Consider the following 17,790-nt stretch of genomic DNA (forward strand, 5'->3'; position numbering starts at 1 on the left):
GGGTGGCTCAGTTGGTTAAGCGATTGACTTCGGCTCAGGTCATGATCTTACGGTTTGTGGGTTCGAGCCCCATGTTGGGCTCTGTGCTGATGGCTCAGAGCTTGGAGCCTGCTTTGGATTCTGTGCCTCCCTCTCTCTTTGCCCCTCCCCCACTTGCATTCTGTCTCTCTCTCTCTCTCTCTCAAAAATAAATAAACATGAAAAAAAATTTAAATAGGTCTGCACATGCAAAAAATGACTAAAACAATTATTTGAATTGTGTAAGGGTCTTTGTTTCTTACCTTTTGCCTTAGTGGTCAGGCAAAGTTGTTTTGAGATCTGAGTTATCTGGATAATTACAGCCCAGTCCTTCACTTTTCTATTTTCACCAACAGGCTGAAGATGTCTCAGGGTGGTGTCAGCCCCCTAGGTAACCTTTCAGGATGCTGCTTTTCTTCCAAAAACTGTAGTTATGCCAAGACAGTTACACAGGGTGGGGTAGCTTTCTCCTGGTGCTTAGTTCTCTGTCCCTCCCTGGATTCTGTCCACTTCTAAAGTCTCCTGCACACCTGAGATAGAAAGGGCTCTCTTGACTGTAAATGAGGACCAGGCTGTAGAATGAGATGGATGTACGGGACAGTGCTGTGGTGGTCCTCAGTGGCTCGAGTTGCCTGGATAGGAAGAATGTCCAAAATATACCTTGGCACTTCATGAATGGTGCTCACTTCTGTTGTTCCAAGGATATTGACAATATTAACAACCCAAAATGAATTTGTTATCACCATAGTTGATCTGAAGAAATATTTTTTTTAAGTTTATTTATTTTGAGAGAGAGAGGGCAGGAGGGGCAGAGAGAGAGGGAGAGAGAGAATCCCAAGCAGGCTCTGCACTATCAGTACAGGGCCCGACGTGGAGCTCGAACCCAGGAACTGTGAGATCATGACCTGAGCCGGAATCAAGAGTCGGATGCTTAACCGACTGAGCGACCCAGGCACCCCTGATCTGAAGAAATATTTTGATGATCAAAACACTAAGAAGGACAGATACTCAGAAAAAAAAAAAATGTTTTTTAAGTTGAAAACATTAAGCTTGATGAAAAACTTCAGAGTAACATCCTTATATTTTCCTTTAATTGCCCTCGGTAAATGTGTTCTTAGAAAGCCACTGGGATGCTGTGGGTATGAAAGGGGTCAGCAGATTTCAGCCCATCACTGACCATTATTTATTTTTTTTCCTGGTTCTCAACTTCCATTTATTTATTTATTTATTTATTTATTTATTTATTTATATTGTTGAAGTATAGTTGACGAATAGTTGTATTAGTTTCAGGTGTACAAGATACGGATTTTACAATTCTATACATTACTCCGTGTTTACCATGGTAAGTAGTCACCACGCTACTTATAATATGTTATTACAATATTATTGGCTATATTCCCTATGCTTGTACTCTTCGTCTCTGTGACTTACTTAGTTTATAACTGGAAGTGCGTTCCCCCCTCACCCTTCATCTATTTCGAGCATCCCCTCACCCGCCTCCCCTCCAGCAACCACCAGTTTGTTCTCAGTATGTATGAGTCCGTTTGTTTTTGGATTCCACTTATAAGTGAAATCATAGGACGTTTGTCTTTCTCTGTTTGACTTGTTTCACTTAGACTAATACCCTCTAGATCCAACCATGCTGTCGTAAATGACAGCATCTCATTCTTTTTTTATGGCTGAATAATATTGTGTGTGTGTGTGTGTGTGTACATCCATATATATATATTCCACATCTTATATACTATATATTTATTTGTATATATATGTATATCATATTTTTTATCTGTTCATTTATCAGTGGGCACTTAGGCTGCTTCCAAGCTTGCTTCCTGTAAATAACGCTACAATAAACATAGGAGTACAGATATCTTTTCAGATTGCTGTGCTGCCCATTTTCGTTCACAAAGCTTTGTTGGAACAGGGCATGCCTGTTCATGTACATGTCTGTCTCTGGCTGCTTTCATGCCGCAAAGGCAAACTTGAGTCACCATGGCAGAGACCACGCGGCCCATGAAACCTAAAGTATTTACTGTCCGGTCCTCTAACCTAAATTTGCCAACTCTGAATGACCTATGAGATAGAGTCCTTCTATCCGGGAGATTCTAAAGTCCTTGAGTACTCTCGCTAGGGATTCACTTATAGCTCCATTGCTTGTACTTTCCAAAGTCATTAGGGCATTCATTCCTTCAGCAAACATTTACTGAATCTCCGTTGTGTGCCAATGTGTCTGAGTGTCTTCTAGGTGGTTGGGACACAGGAATGAATTAAAAAGACAAGTTTCCTAACATCGTAGAAAGCCTGTTGTAGTAAGAAGAGACAGGCAATGAACAAGGCAGCAAATAAGTGAACGACATCGTTTCCTGTAGTAATGAATGTTTCCATGAAAACAAAATAAAACAAAACAAAACATGATCTGTGACAAAGCCTGACCTAAGCTGGGAGGGTGTCTCTGTACTCATTTAGGATGGGTGCTCAGGCGTAATTATCAGCTCAGCATTTCTCTTTATACTGAATGGCTTTGACCACACAGGGACTAGTTGGAAATCACACGTAACTACTAACACCTGGGCTACTGTGTCATGGTGAGTGGGGCAGGAAAAGAAGATGCAGAGACACTAACCCCAAGAACGTAGTCACAGGTTGCCAATCTGTCCTCAGTCTGGGGGAAATAGATGATATAACGGAACAGCACGCAAGTACATCCTAGCTTTCGGTTTTAGACGTTTTTCTACATCAGAACATAAACACAGGTTAAACACATGGGGCACCTGGGTGGCTCAGTCGGTTAAGCGTCTGACCTGTGATTCCAGCTCAGGTCATGGTCCCAGGGTTGTGGGATTGAGCCCCGAGTCGTGCTCTGCACTGAGTGTGGAGCCTGCTTAAGGTTCTTTCTCTCTCCCCCTGTGCCCCTCCCCTGCTTGCACTCTCTGTCTCTCTTAAAAAAAAAAAAAAAAAAAAAAAAAAAAAAGTCTTACCCTGCATAGAACATTGTGATACAGTTTTTGAGTTGCAGTTGGAAAGGACTCGTACTGTTGTGTATTTTTATGCTTTATACCTTTTTGTAAAACGGTGCTGGTGAAGGTGATGATGTAGTCTAGGTTGGAAGATTCTTAAACAGGAAACTGAAGACAATACTGAATTGACAGAGAGGAATATTATAGAAACCTTGTTTTCTCAAGAGGACAATGGGAGTGTAGGCTGCTGGAAGCACTTTTATTTCTTTTTCTTTGAGTTCTCATTATTAAATAATAAAGCATGCTCTTCTCTGCTTTAGCAAATCAGTGTCATCAAATAAGCCAGCATAATTAGACTCATGGATTCCAGCCTGAATTTCTGGTCAGCAAAAATGTTAAAGCAAATCAAAACCAAAATACTCTCAGTTCGCTTTTCTGAACTGTAACACTAATATAATTTTTCTTTTCAGGAAGGAGAATGTTCTTGTTTATGGTTTCCTTTGATCAATTACCTCAGATCATTCCCAATGTTAAAAAAAAAATAGTCTTGACTAGAATCCTGCTTCAGCATTTGGGACTGATGCTGAAAGTAGTCTAGAAGCATCAGATCTTTCGCGTGTTTTGCGACGGTAAGCTCCATGTTGTAAAAATGGCAGAGTTCTTACAGTCCCTGGTTGAGCATAGCAAATTCCTGGTCCGTGGGAGCGTGTTTGTATTGCAATGATCCTAATTTACCCATAAATAAATTATTCTCCTCTGAAGCCCATAATAAATACAGTTTTAATTGCATGCCAACTGTCAGACCCTAAAATTAGACAGCTTTAGTCCTCCTTTGCCAATGGGAGGGGCTGTTCTGGAATATTTGAGCCGAGATCTGCTGAGGCTCCAGAAGCACTTTGGGAGAGAGAGGAAAGAGGCAGAGATATTTCTGATGAGTGTCTGAACAGATTTCAGTTGTAGAAGCCTTATTTCTGGGTCAGACAGAAGTCACATTCACATGTCTGCAACCAACTGGAGGCGAGTGCCCAGACCCATGCCTTCTATCATCTCTCTTCTTTGGAATCTCCGGGGTCCATTTTCATAGACAGAGCCAAAGGGGGTGAGTCACAGACTGCCCTCCTGCTTGTTCCACTCTTCTAGAATTAGCAGAGACAGCACTCACTTAGAAAAGATGTTTGTGCCCTTGTGACGAAGAGCCTTCAAATAGAGTCACTGTCTAAAAAAAAAAAAAAAAAAAAGTAGGGCAATCTTATAAATTAGCTTGAGCACCAGGGAATAGAGGCCAAGTGTGAAATTGGGTCGGCCCCAATAGAAGTGAGGTTAGGAGCCATCAGCACTGCCTGGCACCCCCTCCCTCCGTGCCTAGCTTCCCAAAGGAGCCACTTGCTGGAGCTCAGTGGCATTGGGCAAGTACCTAACCTCCTGACACCTGTTTCCTCATATGAAAAATAGGAAGAGGAAAGTACCTGTCGGCAATAAGCACTTGTGAGATTAAATCAGATGACGTTTGTGAAGTGCCCACATACAGGAGTGCCGGTAAAGAAAGTTGCTACCTCCCTCCCCTTTTCTTTTGGGAGCTGTACTCTTGAGTGAGTTATTTCCTGGCTGGCTTTACCTTTGTTCCCCACTTTTCTCTATACTCGCATTTTTCTTCTGTGAAATGAAGAAGGGTAGACGCACCAGGTAAGATGCCTTTGAGACAAGGGGGCTATGTGCTAACACTGGACCTCAGAATCCTACAGTTCTTGTCCACTGTGCCAACGGATAGACACCATGGTTTGCAGGGGCCCCTGGGTGGCTTGTTTGGTTGGGCATCTGACTTTGGCTCACGATCCTGAGGTTTGTGAGTTTGAGTCCCGCATAGGGCTCACTGCTGTCAGCACAGAGCCACTTTAGATCCTCTGTCCTCCTCTCTCTCTCTGCCACTCCCCTGCCTGCTCGCACGCTCTCTCTCTCTCTCTCTCAAAAATAAATAGACATTAAAAAAAAAATCATTGTTTCCGATATGGGATTCTGGGGAAGCTTCAGGACCAAGTTGTGACTAAGAAAATCAGGGTGGTCATGTCTGTGACTGTGGTGGCGTTCTAAAAACATTCTTTACCCCCTTGACTTAGGACTTATTCTGGAGCAGAGCACCAAATGCCCTTTTACTCCTCAATTTCCATTTTTAACAGATGAGGGCACATCTTTTAAAACAATGTTTTAAGTGGTGTCAGAGGACCCTTGTCAGATAACTGAGGTCATCTCTCTTGCCTTTCTCCTATTAGAAATATATTTGCTTAAATACATTTGGAATGTCAACCACATGCCTGAACTCTTTATTTTGCAATTATAAGGGAGTATTTAGTTAATAGAAAAATTATTGGAGTTCCTAGTCTCTTTTCCCTTTGGGAGGAACACAGGCTTTGATTTCTCTTTCATGAGGGTCTTTTGTTCACCTCTGTGTTTTTCCCTCGTTTCCTTACTCTTTAGCAGATCTGCAATTCCACGCTTCGGGGCATGTTCAAGAAATTTTTAAGAAATCACCTAAAGCATTTGTGTGATTCTTTCTTCTTATGCCTCTTGGCTTCTTAGAATCTCCTTGGCTGGTGCTTCATTGTTTCTCCAAAGGTTAGAAAAGAATGCCAACCCTTGTGTTTGTACTACGAAGGAATACATAGAAAGGAAGAGAAAGAAAGGAAACAAATTCTCGAAGCAAATTCCAGGTCTCAGTCAACCGCATACATCAATCAGGCCATTCAGGATTTCCCAACGATTTCTTTTAAAAATATCCCATTTGGAGGCGCCTGGGTGGCTCAGTAAGTTAAGCATCTGACTTCAGCTCAGGTCATGATCTCACAGTTTCTGGGTTCGAGCCCCTCATTGGGCTCTGTGCTGACAGCTCAGAGCCTGGAGCCTGCTTCGGGTTCTGTGTCTCCTCTCTCTCTCTTGCTCATGCTCTGTCTCTCAAAAATAAATCAGTGTTAAAAAATGTTTTTAAAAATATCCCATTTGCACACAGCTTTGCCCCTAAGAGGGTGGAGTAAAAGGCTTATGTTCTCGAAAAAGGGGTCCAGGCATCTTTGTTTATCTCCCCCGCACCGCAAGTTCCTTTCCTATTGGTTTCACTATGAAATGCATTTCTCCATTTTGCCTTTTACAGTTATCCATAGGACTGTAGGAATATTCACATTCTTTGTATCACTGAATCACTCTTCAATTATTGAATTATTTGAATAATACGTGGACGTGTTTCATTCTTTTGTGGATCCACAAGGTAATATCATAAGCTAAGTACGTCCCCACTTTTGTTTGCTTTCGTAACACTTTTCTTTCAGGAAGAAATGCAGCAGAGAAATTGTTGGAAAGTGTCCCTCCTTCTCCAGCCCCATTTCCCCCCCTCCACATCCCCCCTCACTGCCCCCCACACCAGTCCCTGCCACCACTTTTATTAGATTATTTGTACACCCGTCTGAGACACTTTAAGCATAAACAAGTAGGAATGTACAGCTGACCCTTGAACGATATGGGTTTGAAGTTCGTGGGTCCACTTACATCCATTTGTTCCTTATCTTTCTTTTTTTTTTTAAATATAATTTATTATCAGGTTGGCTAACCTACAGGGTATACATTGTGCTCTTGGTTTTGGGGTAGATTCCCATGATTCATCGCTTACATACAACACCTAGTGCTCATCCCAGCAAGTGCCCTTCTCCGTGCCCATCACCCATTTACACATATTTGTTTCAATAAATACGGTGGAGTACAGTACTGTAAATATATCTTTTCTGACTTATGGTTTTCTTTTTTTTTCTTTTTCTTTTAAGTTGATTTATTTTGAGAGAGAGAGGGAAGGGCAAAGAGAGAGGGAGAGGCAGAGAGATAGAGGGAGGGAGAGAGAGAGAATCCCAAGCAGGCTTCACGCTGTCAAGTGCAGAGCCTGACACAGGGCTCAAAGTCACGAACAGTGAGATCATGACCTGAACCGAAGTCAAGAGTCGGATGGTTAACCGAATGAGCCAATCTGATTAATCACCTTTGCCCGAGGCACCCTGAGTGTCTTTTGTAGATTCCCTTTCTGCTTCTGTCTGTGGCCTTGGGAGGAAGCCCAGGGGCCCAGGTGGGGCCTCTTCTTGCCTGGAATAGGCTTGGGGCAGACAGGTGACTTGGGCGTGGCCTCTGGATGGTGTCACTTGGGCCTGGCCTTTCGAGAGAGGTGTGTCTGGGTTGGCAGTGGAGGTGCATGCCTGCAGTGTGGTGCTGGGCAGCCCTGATGAGTCTTGCTGAGTGGCAGACCTTTGCCATAAGTGCAGTGTCCCCTAGACTTGGGTACAAAGGCCCCCTAGGTTTTGGAAGGCCCTATTTTGGGTCCTCTGGCTTCACCTCTGCCCACCCAGAGCCCATATCCTCTTTTCTAGACATACCCTGGGTCCCCTGCTCAAAGGGTCCCAAAGTGGTCAAGCCACTGGTGTGTGCACCCCCAGGCCCTAGGGGTGGCTGAGAGCATCTCCTGTGGAGGGAGAGTGGTGCATAGTAGGAACTTGGACTGGAGGGCTGGGCCTTCTCGCCAGTGTGTATGAGGCCCCTTGTGGTGTGAACTGAGGCAGTATCACCCATCTGTTCTGGAAAAATGATAGAATCTCGGATATCTAAACTATCGAGGCTGATGGGGCATGTGGGTGACTCAGTCAGTTAGCATCTGACTTTGGCTCAGGTCATGATCTTTCACTTCATGAGTTCGAGTCTCATGTCAGGCTCGGGGCTGACAGCGTGGAACCTGCTTGGGATTCTCTCTCTCCCTCTCTCTTTCTCTCTGCCCCTCCCCCACTCCCCCCCGTCTCTTTCTCTCTCTCTCTCTCTCTCAAAATAAATAAATAAAACTTCAAAAAAATAGGGGTGCCTGGGTGGCTCAGTCAATTAAGCGTCTGACTCTTCATCTCAGCTCAGGTCATGATCTCACAGTTTGTGAGTTTGAGCCCTGCACTGGGCTCTTGTGCTGATGGCATGGAGCCTGCTTGGTATTCTGTCTCTCCTTCTCTCTGCTTCTCTCCCTCTTGTGCTCTCCTTCTCTCTCTCTCAAAGTAAATAAATAAACATTTAAAAAATACTAAGTAGTTTGCACCTTCGTATTAAAAAAAAACTTAAAAAAAATTTTTTTTACATTTATTTACTTTTGAGACACAGAGAGAGACAGAGCACAAGTGGGGGAGGGACAGGGAGAAAGGGAGACACGGAATCTGAAACAGGCTCCAGGCTCTGAGCTGTCAGCACAGAGCCCGACATGGGGCTCGAACTCATGAACCGTGAGATCATAACCGAGCCGACGTTGGATGCTTGACCGACTGAGCCACCCAGGCTCCCCATTAAAAAAAAAAAAACTTTAAAAGAATAATAATAAAATATTAGAAGTTGTTAAAGAAAATTCACCTTTTGATGTGGTTTTTTTTTTTTTTTCAGTGGCATCTACTTCAAAGCTTTCGAAGTCCACCATTCTTTCTAGGACTTCATTACTTGAATATTTATTTCCAAAGTGTTTATGTGTATAATGTTTTCTTAGCAGCAAGTCCTTACTCCCAAACTGGAGTCAGCTCTCTGAGGGCAGGAACTGGGTCTGTGGCCCCACACGGTGCACATGGTGGGACCGCAGCAAAGACAGACACCCTTCATTTTATTGTGCTTTACTTTATCGAACTTCACAGACAGTGCATTTTTTACAAATTAAAAATCTGTGGCAACCCTCCGTCGAGCAAGCCTGTCGGCGTCATTTTCCCAACATTTGCTCGTTCCATGTCTGTGTCACATTTTGGTAATTCTTGCAATATTCCAAACGTTTTCATTATGATTGTACTTGTTACAGTGATCTGTGATGAGTGATTACGACTCCCCGAAAGTTCAGATGATGTTTAGCATTTTTTCGCAGTGAAGTATTTTTTAATTAAGGCATGTACACTGTTTTTTTTTTAAGACACGATGCTAGTACACGCTTAATAGACCACAGAACAGTGCAAACATAACTTTAATATACACGGGTTTCCGACTTCAGCTCAGGTCATGATCTCGCGGTTCGTCAGTTCGAGCCCCGTATCCGGCTCTGTGCTGACATCTCAGAGCTTGGAGCCTGCTTCAGATTCTATGTCTCCTTCTCTCTGTGCATCTCCCCCCACTCACACTCTGTTTCTCTCTCTCTCAAAAATAAAGATTAAAAAAAATTTTTAATATGCACGGGGAAACCAAAAATTTGCTTGACTCACTTTATTGTAATGTTGGCTTTATTGTCTGGTCTGGAACTGAACCTGAAATATCTCTGATGTGTACCTGTATTTACTGAAATCACACGTTCTATTTAGCATTTAGAATAAGCACTACTGTGTGCTTAGTGAGCATTTTTCAGATGCTAATTCAGTGCCGGTACCTGAGGGCTGTGGAAAATAGATTAAATACAAAATAACTAAAAATAATACATCTGTATTTATCACTGTCCTATAATGAGAAGTTTGAGGCACATTTAAAAGGTTATTAGTAAGGGCGCATAAAGGTTTGGGTAGAATGGAAAGTAGGGGATTTAGGGGATTTAGGGGATGCTAAGTAGTGACCATCGTCTAGGAAAACGTCCCAGGCAGGAAGCCAAAGAAAGCCATGGGTGATCAGAAAAAAGACAAAAATTGCAATGGGGCGCCTGGGTGGCTCAGTCACTTGAGCGTCCAACTTTGGCTCAGGTCCTGATCTTGTGGTTCGTGGGATCCAGCCCCATGTCAGGCCCGTGCTGAGCACGGGGACTGCTTAAGAGTCTCTTTCTCCCTCTACCCCTCTCCCCTGCTCATGCTCTCTCTCTCTAAAAATGAAAATAAATAAATAAATAAAAAGGACAGAAGCTCTCTTTCTTTGGTGTACTTGGGTGAAAGCCAGGATTCTTTGTGAGTTCAACATGGGAGCACACTGAAAAGTGAAGCCAACCCAGAGGAAATTAGATGAACGCTTAGCAAGAGAGAGAGCGACTGATCCCTGGCATCGTTTGATCTGAATTCCGTATCCAGGCAGACCCAGCCTTGACGTTTGAGATAACAAATTCCCCTTGGCTCAAGCCCGCTGGTCTTGGGCTTTTTCTCATTTGGAACTCAAAGAGCGCCAACAGACATCCACCCAACAAGTGGACTTTCCTAATACTGTGTTTGTTAAACCTGTGCTTTAAGACCACACCTTCTAGAACAAAGTACTTTTCATCCCCAAACGCCAACAACAAATGCTATCTTGTTCTTCCTTATCTTCTTCCCTTTCCCCTGTAGAGTGTAGGAAAGTAATCAAGGGCCCAACATATGGTCTCCAAAGTCTTGCCTTTGGGCTTGTCCTCTGAACAGCATGTTCGTGCTCAGAAGGAACTGAGCCTGGTTCTCCAGAGCTTTGTAAAAACAGAACTGTAGAGAACAAACCGAGGGTTACCAGAGGGCAGGTGACTAAGGGATGGGTTAAATAATAGGTGATGGGGATTAAGATGCATAGTTTGTCATGATGAGCACTGGGTGATGGATGGAAGTGTTGAGTCACTACATTGTACACCTGAAACTAATATTACCCTGCATGTTAACTATACTGGCATTTAAATAGACACTTTAAAAAATACACGTCTAATAATAATAATAACCACAGACTTTGGGTCCAGTGTGATATTTGTGTTGAAGGGCCTTTATTCTCGGGGAAACTTGGTCTAGGTCTTCCTCGGGATTGCTAGCGTCCCAGATCCCCCCGAACAGCCCAAAATTTGGGCACATGATGAGCTTGGAGGTTGTTGGAGGCACAGCAACAAGAAAGCATTTTCAGAGAAAGGACAAGCTATGGAGGGTTTCAATACTACAGCTGTGGCATGGCATGGATTTTTGAACAGGCTTATACACTCTGGAAGCATGGGGGGATTTTAGCACTGTCAGTAAAGCAGGAAAGCTGGAGAGGCAGAGAGGCGAGGCAGGCAGGATATTGTAGATAATGAAGCAATTTTCAACCGGAAAGTGTAGCAACTTCGAAAAACCAGAACTGATACTTCCTTGTCTGCTCTTACTGTGTGAGCACTTTTTGTGTGTGTGTGTGTAACACAGTTTAAAAATCCAGTCCTCAGATTGTTCTGGGGGTGGGGGGTGGGGGTTACTAAACCGGAGGAAATTACTGTGCATTGATATCCAGCAGTCCCTCTGTGTTGGACCCCGGAGCATACTCGTGGCTGGGGGGCACTGGCTGTGGGTGGTCTCCTCTGGGAGGAGGGAAGGAGGTGCGATGGTCTCCTGCTGGGAACGTGGCAGAGTGACTCAGAGTGTGGACGTTTCCTCCCTTTGCTTCGTGCAGATGCCCAGACCTCAAAAGGAGAAGAAAAGGGGCCGACACCGGTAGCTGGGTTTCTAAGTGAGGCAGCCTGAGGTCAGCGTGGCATTGGCTGGGGATGCGGAAGGCAGAGAGCAGCGGTATTTTCCTTAACCAAATGCCTTAGTGGACAAAAACCAGCCAGCTGATCAGTTGTTTTGACATCTTTTAAGCTCCCCCTCAGCTTTCAATTTGCCTAGCTGGTGTATAAATATAGGGCTTTGTTCTCTGGAACTTCTCATGTGTTTTCCAAGCATCCCAAAATTCCTCAAAGCATATCTGAGACTATGTTTCCTTTCCTTTTCTGTTGTCAACTTTTCTTAAAACCACACAAAGAATTCATGCCTTTTATAGAATCAGGAGAAAATTCAGGAACAGCAAAATGAGAAGCAGGAATAATCCCGGGGGTCATCTTTGTTGGCATTTTGTTACGTGTATTTCCTTCATTGTGTGTTTATTGCTGGGCAATCCTTTTTTTTCCCTTTAATTGAGTATGTCCAGACATCTTTCCATGTTAACACATATACTTCTATACAATAATTTTGGTATTATTATTTTAATTTTTTAAAATGTCTATTTATTTTTGAGAGAGAGAGAGAGAGAGAGACAGAGTATGAGTGGGATAGGGGCAGAGAGAGAGAGAGAGAGAGAGACAGACAGACAGACAGACAGAAGCAGGCTCCAGGCTCAGAGCCTGACGCGGGGCTCGAACTCACAAACCGCGAGATCATGACCTGAGCCGAAGTCGGACGCTTAACAGACTGAGCCACCCAGGCGCCCCTCTATACAGTCATTTTAAAGGTTGGCCGCATTGTGTCCTGTTGTCGAGATATAGATGATTTATTTTGCCAGTCTCTGTTGTTGAGTCAGAAAGTAGTATCTGGTTTTCCTGTTGGGTAACATCCTTATGGTTATATGTTTGCCCACATCTTTGGATGTTTCTCATAACTTCCTTGACGTGGAGTTTTTGGGTCAAGTTGTGATTGTTTTTGAGGATTTTACGCCCTTTACCAAATTGCCCTACAGGAAGTTCGTGATGGGTCACTAGTGCCCATGTCTTAAACACCAGCTTTACACACTATAATGATAATTCCATCCAGGTTGGACCCAGCGTGCAACGAAACACACAGACTCATTTTCTTATTGAGTCTACTTACTTCTTCTTTAAGGTTTTACTCCTCATTATCCCGGATACATTAGGAACTTTCAGGAAAATGGAAATATCTTGTCCCTCCATACATTCAACCAATATTTGCTCAACACCAACCACGTGCTTAGTCTGGAGTCTCAGCAGAGCAGTGAACAGGACCCAGACCCTGTCCTCAAGGAAATTGCAACATAATGGAATTAATTAGGACCGGAATTTCACATACATAATGGCCAACTTGTGCAGAATAATTGTAAGATCCCTCCTGATGTGTATTACCTCATTTAAAACCACAACAACATTGATATCAGTATTACTACCCCATTTTATAGATGAATAATACATCAAGGCAGAAAGATACCAGCTGCAAACTTATGGAACTAAATTTGGCAGAGTAGCACCTCTAAATCACTCCCAGGGGAGCAGAAGGGAAAGAAAGTACTATATTAAGGACATTAGAAAGTCACACAAAGTTTTATTCCTCACCTGTTTCTAAATACATGAAGTTCTTTGTCTCATTGTCTCTCCTCTTTGAAAATCCTTCCTGCATGGGCTCGAACCCACAGTCTGTAAGATCATGACCTGAGCAGAAGTCGTATGCTTAACTGACTGAGCCACTCAGGCTCCCCTCCACTAATTCATTTTTATCCCAGAAATAAACTTGTCAATTTCACTGTCATCACGCATTCCCCGCATAGAGGTATATGTAATGTCCAGGAGCAGGACAGTGGCTTTCTGACCCTCCGGTGTTGCTGGTGTGAATTTCCAAGAGCAGGTACACATCTCTGACTCTGATTTCATCACATTGGGAAAACCCAAGATATGGAAGGGTCATTTTAGAAGTAAGGGGACATTTTTGTTTCTGTTCATGGACAAATGTGTCTCCTTTTGTTAGATAGCAGTTTTAAAATTGATAGTATCCGGGGCACCTGGGTGGCTCAGTGGTTAAGCGTCTGACTTTGGCTCAGGTCATGATCTCACAGTTCATGGGTTCAAGCCCTGCGTCGGGCTCTGTGCTGACAGCTCATCCTGGAGCCTGCTTCGGATTCTGTGTCTCCCTCTCTCTCTGCTCCTCCCCTACTCCTGCCCTGTCTGTCTCTCTCAAAAATGAATAAACATTAAAAAAATTAAAAATTAAACTAAATTAATAGTATCCTCTTTTTTTTTGTTTTGGCTACCGGGAGCAAAGAGCTAATCTGGGAACTGATTGCAATGGCTTTCTGTAGCTTAGATTTTATAATTCAGTATTTTCCAATCCAGACCCCTCATTCATTCATTTTTATTTTGATGAGTAAATTGGATTTGGGACTTTTATCATAAACTTCCTCATTTTTTTTAATAGGTGAGGAATAAAAGATCAATAAATGGAAGGAGATCTGAAAAACAACCACTTAACAGGCAGGCTGAAGGAGAAGGTGATAAAAATTCCTTTCTCAGTCACCTATCCCAGTGTAGATACCTGCCTGGCTACATTTTACCTGAGTCAGCTGCTTTTCTGCTCTCCACACACAAGGCGTGTGTTTATTCATCTAGGACTCACTTGGTCCTGGACAGCCAAAAGAAGCCAGTTGGACATCACTTTGGCTTCTGCCGTTAATATTCTTTTTTGTTTTAATTGTTTACTTTTTTTTTTTTTAAGTTCATTCATTTATTTTGAGACAGAGAGCGCGCTTGCAGGGGAGTGGTAGAGAGAATCCCAAGCAGGCTCCACACTGTCAGCACAGAGCCCAACATGGGGCTCGAACTCACAAACTGTGAGATCATGACCTGAGCAGAAATCAAGAGTCAGGCACTTAACCACCTGAGCCACCCAGGTGCCCCAGTTGTTCACTTAGTTTTGAGAGACAGAGAGAGAGAGAGAGAGAGAGAGAGAATGAGCAGGGGAGGTAGAGACAGAGAGGGAGACAGAGGATCCGAAGCAGGCTCCAAGCTGACAGCAAAGAGCCTGATGTGGGGTTCGAACCCACAAACCGTGAGATCATGACCTGAACCAATGTCGGACACTTCACCGATTGAGCCACCCCTGAGCCCCATCGGCAGTTAACGTTCTTACGCAGGGCCTGAGAGCCTCTGTTGGGAGCGAGTGCTTTGTGAACACATCTGCTCTTCGTGTAGTGTGGAAAGGAACCTACTGGAGCCTGAGTGGGCAGGGTTCCTAAACTACTCCTCTTGGAGAGCTGAAGCCCCGGCACTTGAAGACTGTAGCAGGGACAAGAGCGGGGGGACCCACAGAGCTTGCCCTGCAGCGTGAGCCCAAGTCAGTGCGGTGTTCCTCTGAGATGCCACCTTCCAGCGGTGATGGTATGTCTGTGCATCCCTCTGCACTTGAGTGTCATGTGAAATTTCTGCTGGTGTCCTGGTCCCTGACTGTCTGCCTAGTGTTTTAGGGTTGGTTGTTGGGAAGGATTTTCAGTGCGAGATGTTGAAGTGTGATGCTTGAGGAAAATGGAGGACACTCTGACAATGTTTAAATTTTTTTTTTTTAATGTTTATTTATTCTTGAGACAGAGACAGGGGAGGGGCAGAGAGAGAGGGAGACACTCAGCCCCATCAGGGTGAGCTCACTCCCTTTCTCTCTAACCCCTCACCTACCCCTGTAGCTTCTGCACCCACCTAAGTCCACAAGATCTAGAAGCTCACCTGGGAGTCGCCTGTGAGCACACACTTTGATTGCATGGGGTTAAAGTCTCTACAAAACCCTAGACAGTTTGTTTTTGGGATTACAGGAGTGGAGAAATCATATTAAAATGACTTCCTGGCATTTTCTCCCTCCGCTCATTTACCAGTCATTCTGGAATATCAAATATCAGATCAAACACAATGAAAGTTCCAAGTCTGCTTCTCTGATTAATTTTAATATATCCTCAAGAAAAGCGGATTCTTCTCCTTCCGCAAAAAGTAGACAGATTTGCTTGCCAGCCGTTTCCTTTGCAAATGGCTCTTCTCTCTTTATTTTCAGGGACCACACAAACACGGCAAAAATATTGGGGGCAGAGATTCATTTTTAACAAGTAGGAGGAAGTCTCAGAGAATTTAGAAAGATGGGGAGTCAGCAAGAAACAGAGACACCAAACATTATAGTCCAAGTTCAGGGCACTTTTCCACTTGATACTATTTTTTTTTTTTTAGAGGATCTACAGCCTCATCATTCTAATTCCTTGTTACCCAAAGGGTAGTATGTGGACCAGAAGATTTGGCATCACGTGGGAATTGTTCAGGAAAGTCTTGCTTGTCATTAACAAAAAAGAGATTGCGTTAACTGTTAAGCTTGTAGGAAGAGAACACAAATTTCCTTTGCTTCCCTGACTTGATGGTCCCAGTAAGCTCTCGATATCTGTAAGAATTCAACCTCACTAGCTCAGATTTCCCTGGCAGCGTCTAAGACAGGATCTCAGTTCATTTTCTAAGTACGTTTAAGCTTTCCTTGGAATCCTCAGAAGGTCACCCACATGCCACTTGGAGGGGCAGATTTTCCTCCCCGACTGTTGCCTGTCACTGCCTGCTGGGGTGTTTCATGGCAGCCCCAAATCCCCTCCAATGGGCAGACGTATTCAAGGGCCATGTTTCCTTCAATATTCACCACATCAAGATTCCATTAGGGGGTAGAGGGTGGACAAATGGGTGGAGGGGAGTGTGAGATACAGGCTTCCAGTTATGGAATGAATGAGTCATGGGAATAGAAGGCACAGCACAGGGAATATGGTCAATGGTATTGTAATAACATTGTATGGTGATAAGTGGTGGTTATACTCGTGAGCACAGCGCAACGTACAAACTTGTTGAATCAGTATGTTGTACACCTGAAACTCATGTAACATTGTATGTCAACTATACTCAAATAAACAAAATTGAAGCCCATTTTATTTAGAAAAAAGGGGGGGGGCACCTAGGTGGCTCAGTCGGTTAAGTGTCCGACTTCAGCTCAGGTCATGATCTCATGGTTCATGGGTTCGAGCCCTGCATCGGGCTCTGTGTTGACAGCTCAGAGCCTGGAACCTGCTTCAGATTCTGTGTCTCCCTCGGTCTCAAAAATAAATAAACATTAAAACAAACAAACAAAAAACCCCCTCAAATATCTTCAAAAAAAAAAAAAAAAAAAAGAGTCCGCTAGGCCATGAGCAGAGATGGGGAGGTACCACCTCCTGCATTTGCTGACGTAGCCTTGTGTGTACCCTAATATAACTCCCAGCCCTACTCTCCCCAGATCTAAGACATCTCCAAGGCCACAGTTTTGATAGGCACCTGTCTCCGCTTCCCATCTCCATTCCCAGGCAGTCTGGCACCAAGCCCTCACTGCAAATTCCTTCCTCCGTGAAAGCCACCTCATGCAGAATGACCAATGCCCTGGGTCATCATTAGTACCAATGCATCATATCCTCACAGAGTCTGAATCCCCGCGTAGGCTCAGCTGGAACCACACCCATGAGAAGCAACAGTGTGATGTAGATGGTTACACAACAACAAAAACCAACGACCATATCCACAGCCAGTGCTTGCTTTGAGTTCATTACCCATCAAACCAAAATACTTGGAGACGTATTTTTGCTACATCACTGGAGACACTCATTGAGTTTGGCTGAGATCACAGACAGGAAAACTACATCTTAAGATAGATGTTGATAATATGGAGAGGGGCCAAATCTCAGCAAAGAGGATGTTGATGTGTCTGGAAAGCACTTATATAGGAGTGAAAGGAAGCAGAGAGGTTTCTCCTGGAAAATGGAGGCCAGGATAAGGTCTACAAAAAAATTTTTTTAATGTTTATTTGTGAGAGAGAGAGAGAGAAAGAGACAAAGTGTGAGCTGGGGAGGGACAGAGAGAAGAGGGAGACACAGAATCCAAAGCAGGCTCCAGGCTCTGAGCTATCAGCACAGAGCCAGATGCAGGGCTTAAACCCAAGAACCGTGAGATCATGACCTGAGACCAAGTCAGACGCTTAACTGACTGAGCCACCCAGGTGCCCCTAAGGTCTGTAAATTTTAAACAGCAGTCATGTGGCCACATAAGGTCTGTCGTTCTGGCTTTTCCTGATGCACAAAGATCAATGAGAGGAAATTACAGACAGGCAGGTTCTAAGACCACAAACCAACTAATGAGGAGTGAATGCCTTGGGAAGTCGACTTCCCTGTCACTCATGTATCTCAGCTAAGAAGAGTATATTTCCATTAGAGCACTTTAGGAGAAATTATTGAATTAAATGGGGGAGAGAATTAACCCTGACAGCCTAGTATCTTGAAAAAAGTGCTAGAAGGAATCTTTAATGTTTAAAGAAAATTTATGTATTTATTTTAAGATAGAGATAGAAAGAGAGAGCATGTGAGTGAGTGGGTGAGGGGAAGAGAG

General features: G+C 43.8%; 1 long non-coding RNA gene across 2 annotated transcripts in view; it reads left to right on the forward strand.

Moving 5' to 3' along the window:
* Positions 1-3,078: 3,078 nt before the first annotated feature.
* LOC132681665 (uncharacterized) overlaps positions 3,079-17,790 on the forward strand; it is a 42,055-nt gene continuing 27,343 nt past the window's right edge. The window contains exons 1-3 of one of the 2 annotated variants that reach the window (XR_013554198.2): positions 3,080-3,604; positions 4,428-4,511; positions 6,118-6,290. This is a non-coding gene — a long non-coding RNA (uncharacterized LOC132681665). Of the gene's footprint in view, positions 3,605-4,427; positions 4,512-6,117; positions 6,291-17,790 lie in introns of those variants that run through there. The other variant, XR_009611189.3, reaches the window with a different exon arrangement.

Source organism: Panthera onca, chromosome A1, assembly GCF_046562875.1.
Source record: "Panthera onca isolate mPanOnc1 chromosome A1, mPanOnc1 haplotype 2, whole genome shotgun sequence".
NCBI lineage: Eukaryota > Metazoa > Chordata > Mammalia > Carnivora > Felidae > Panthera > Panthera onca.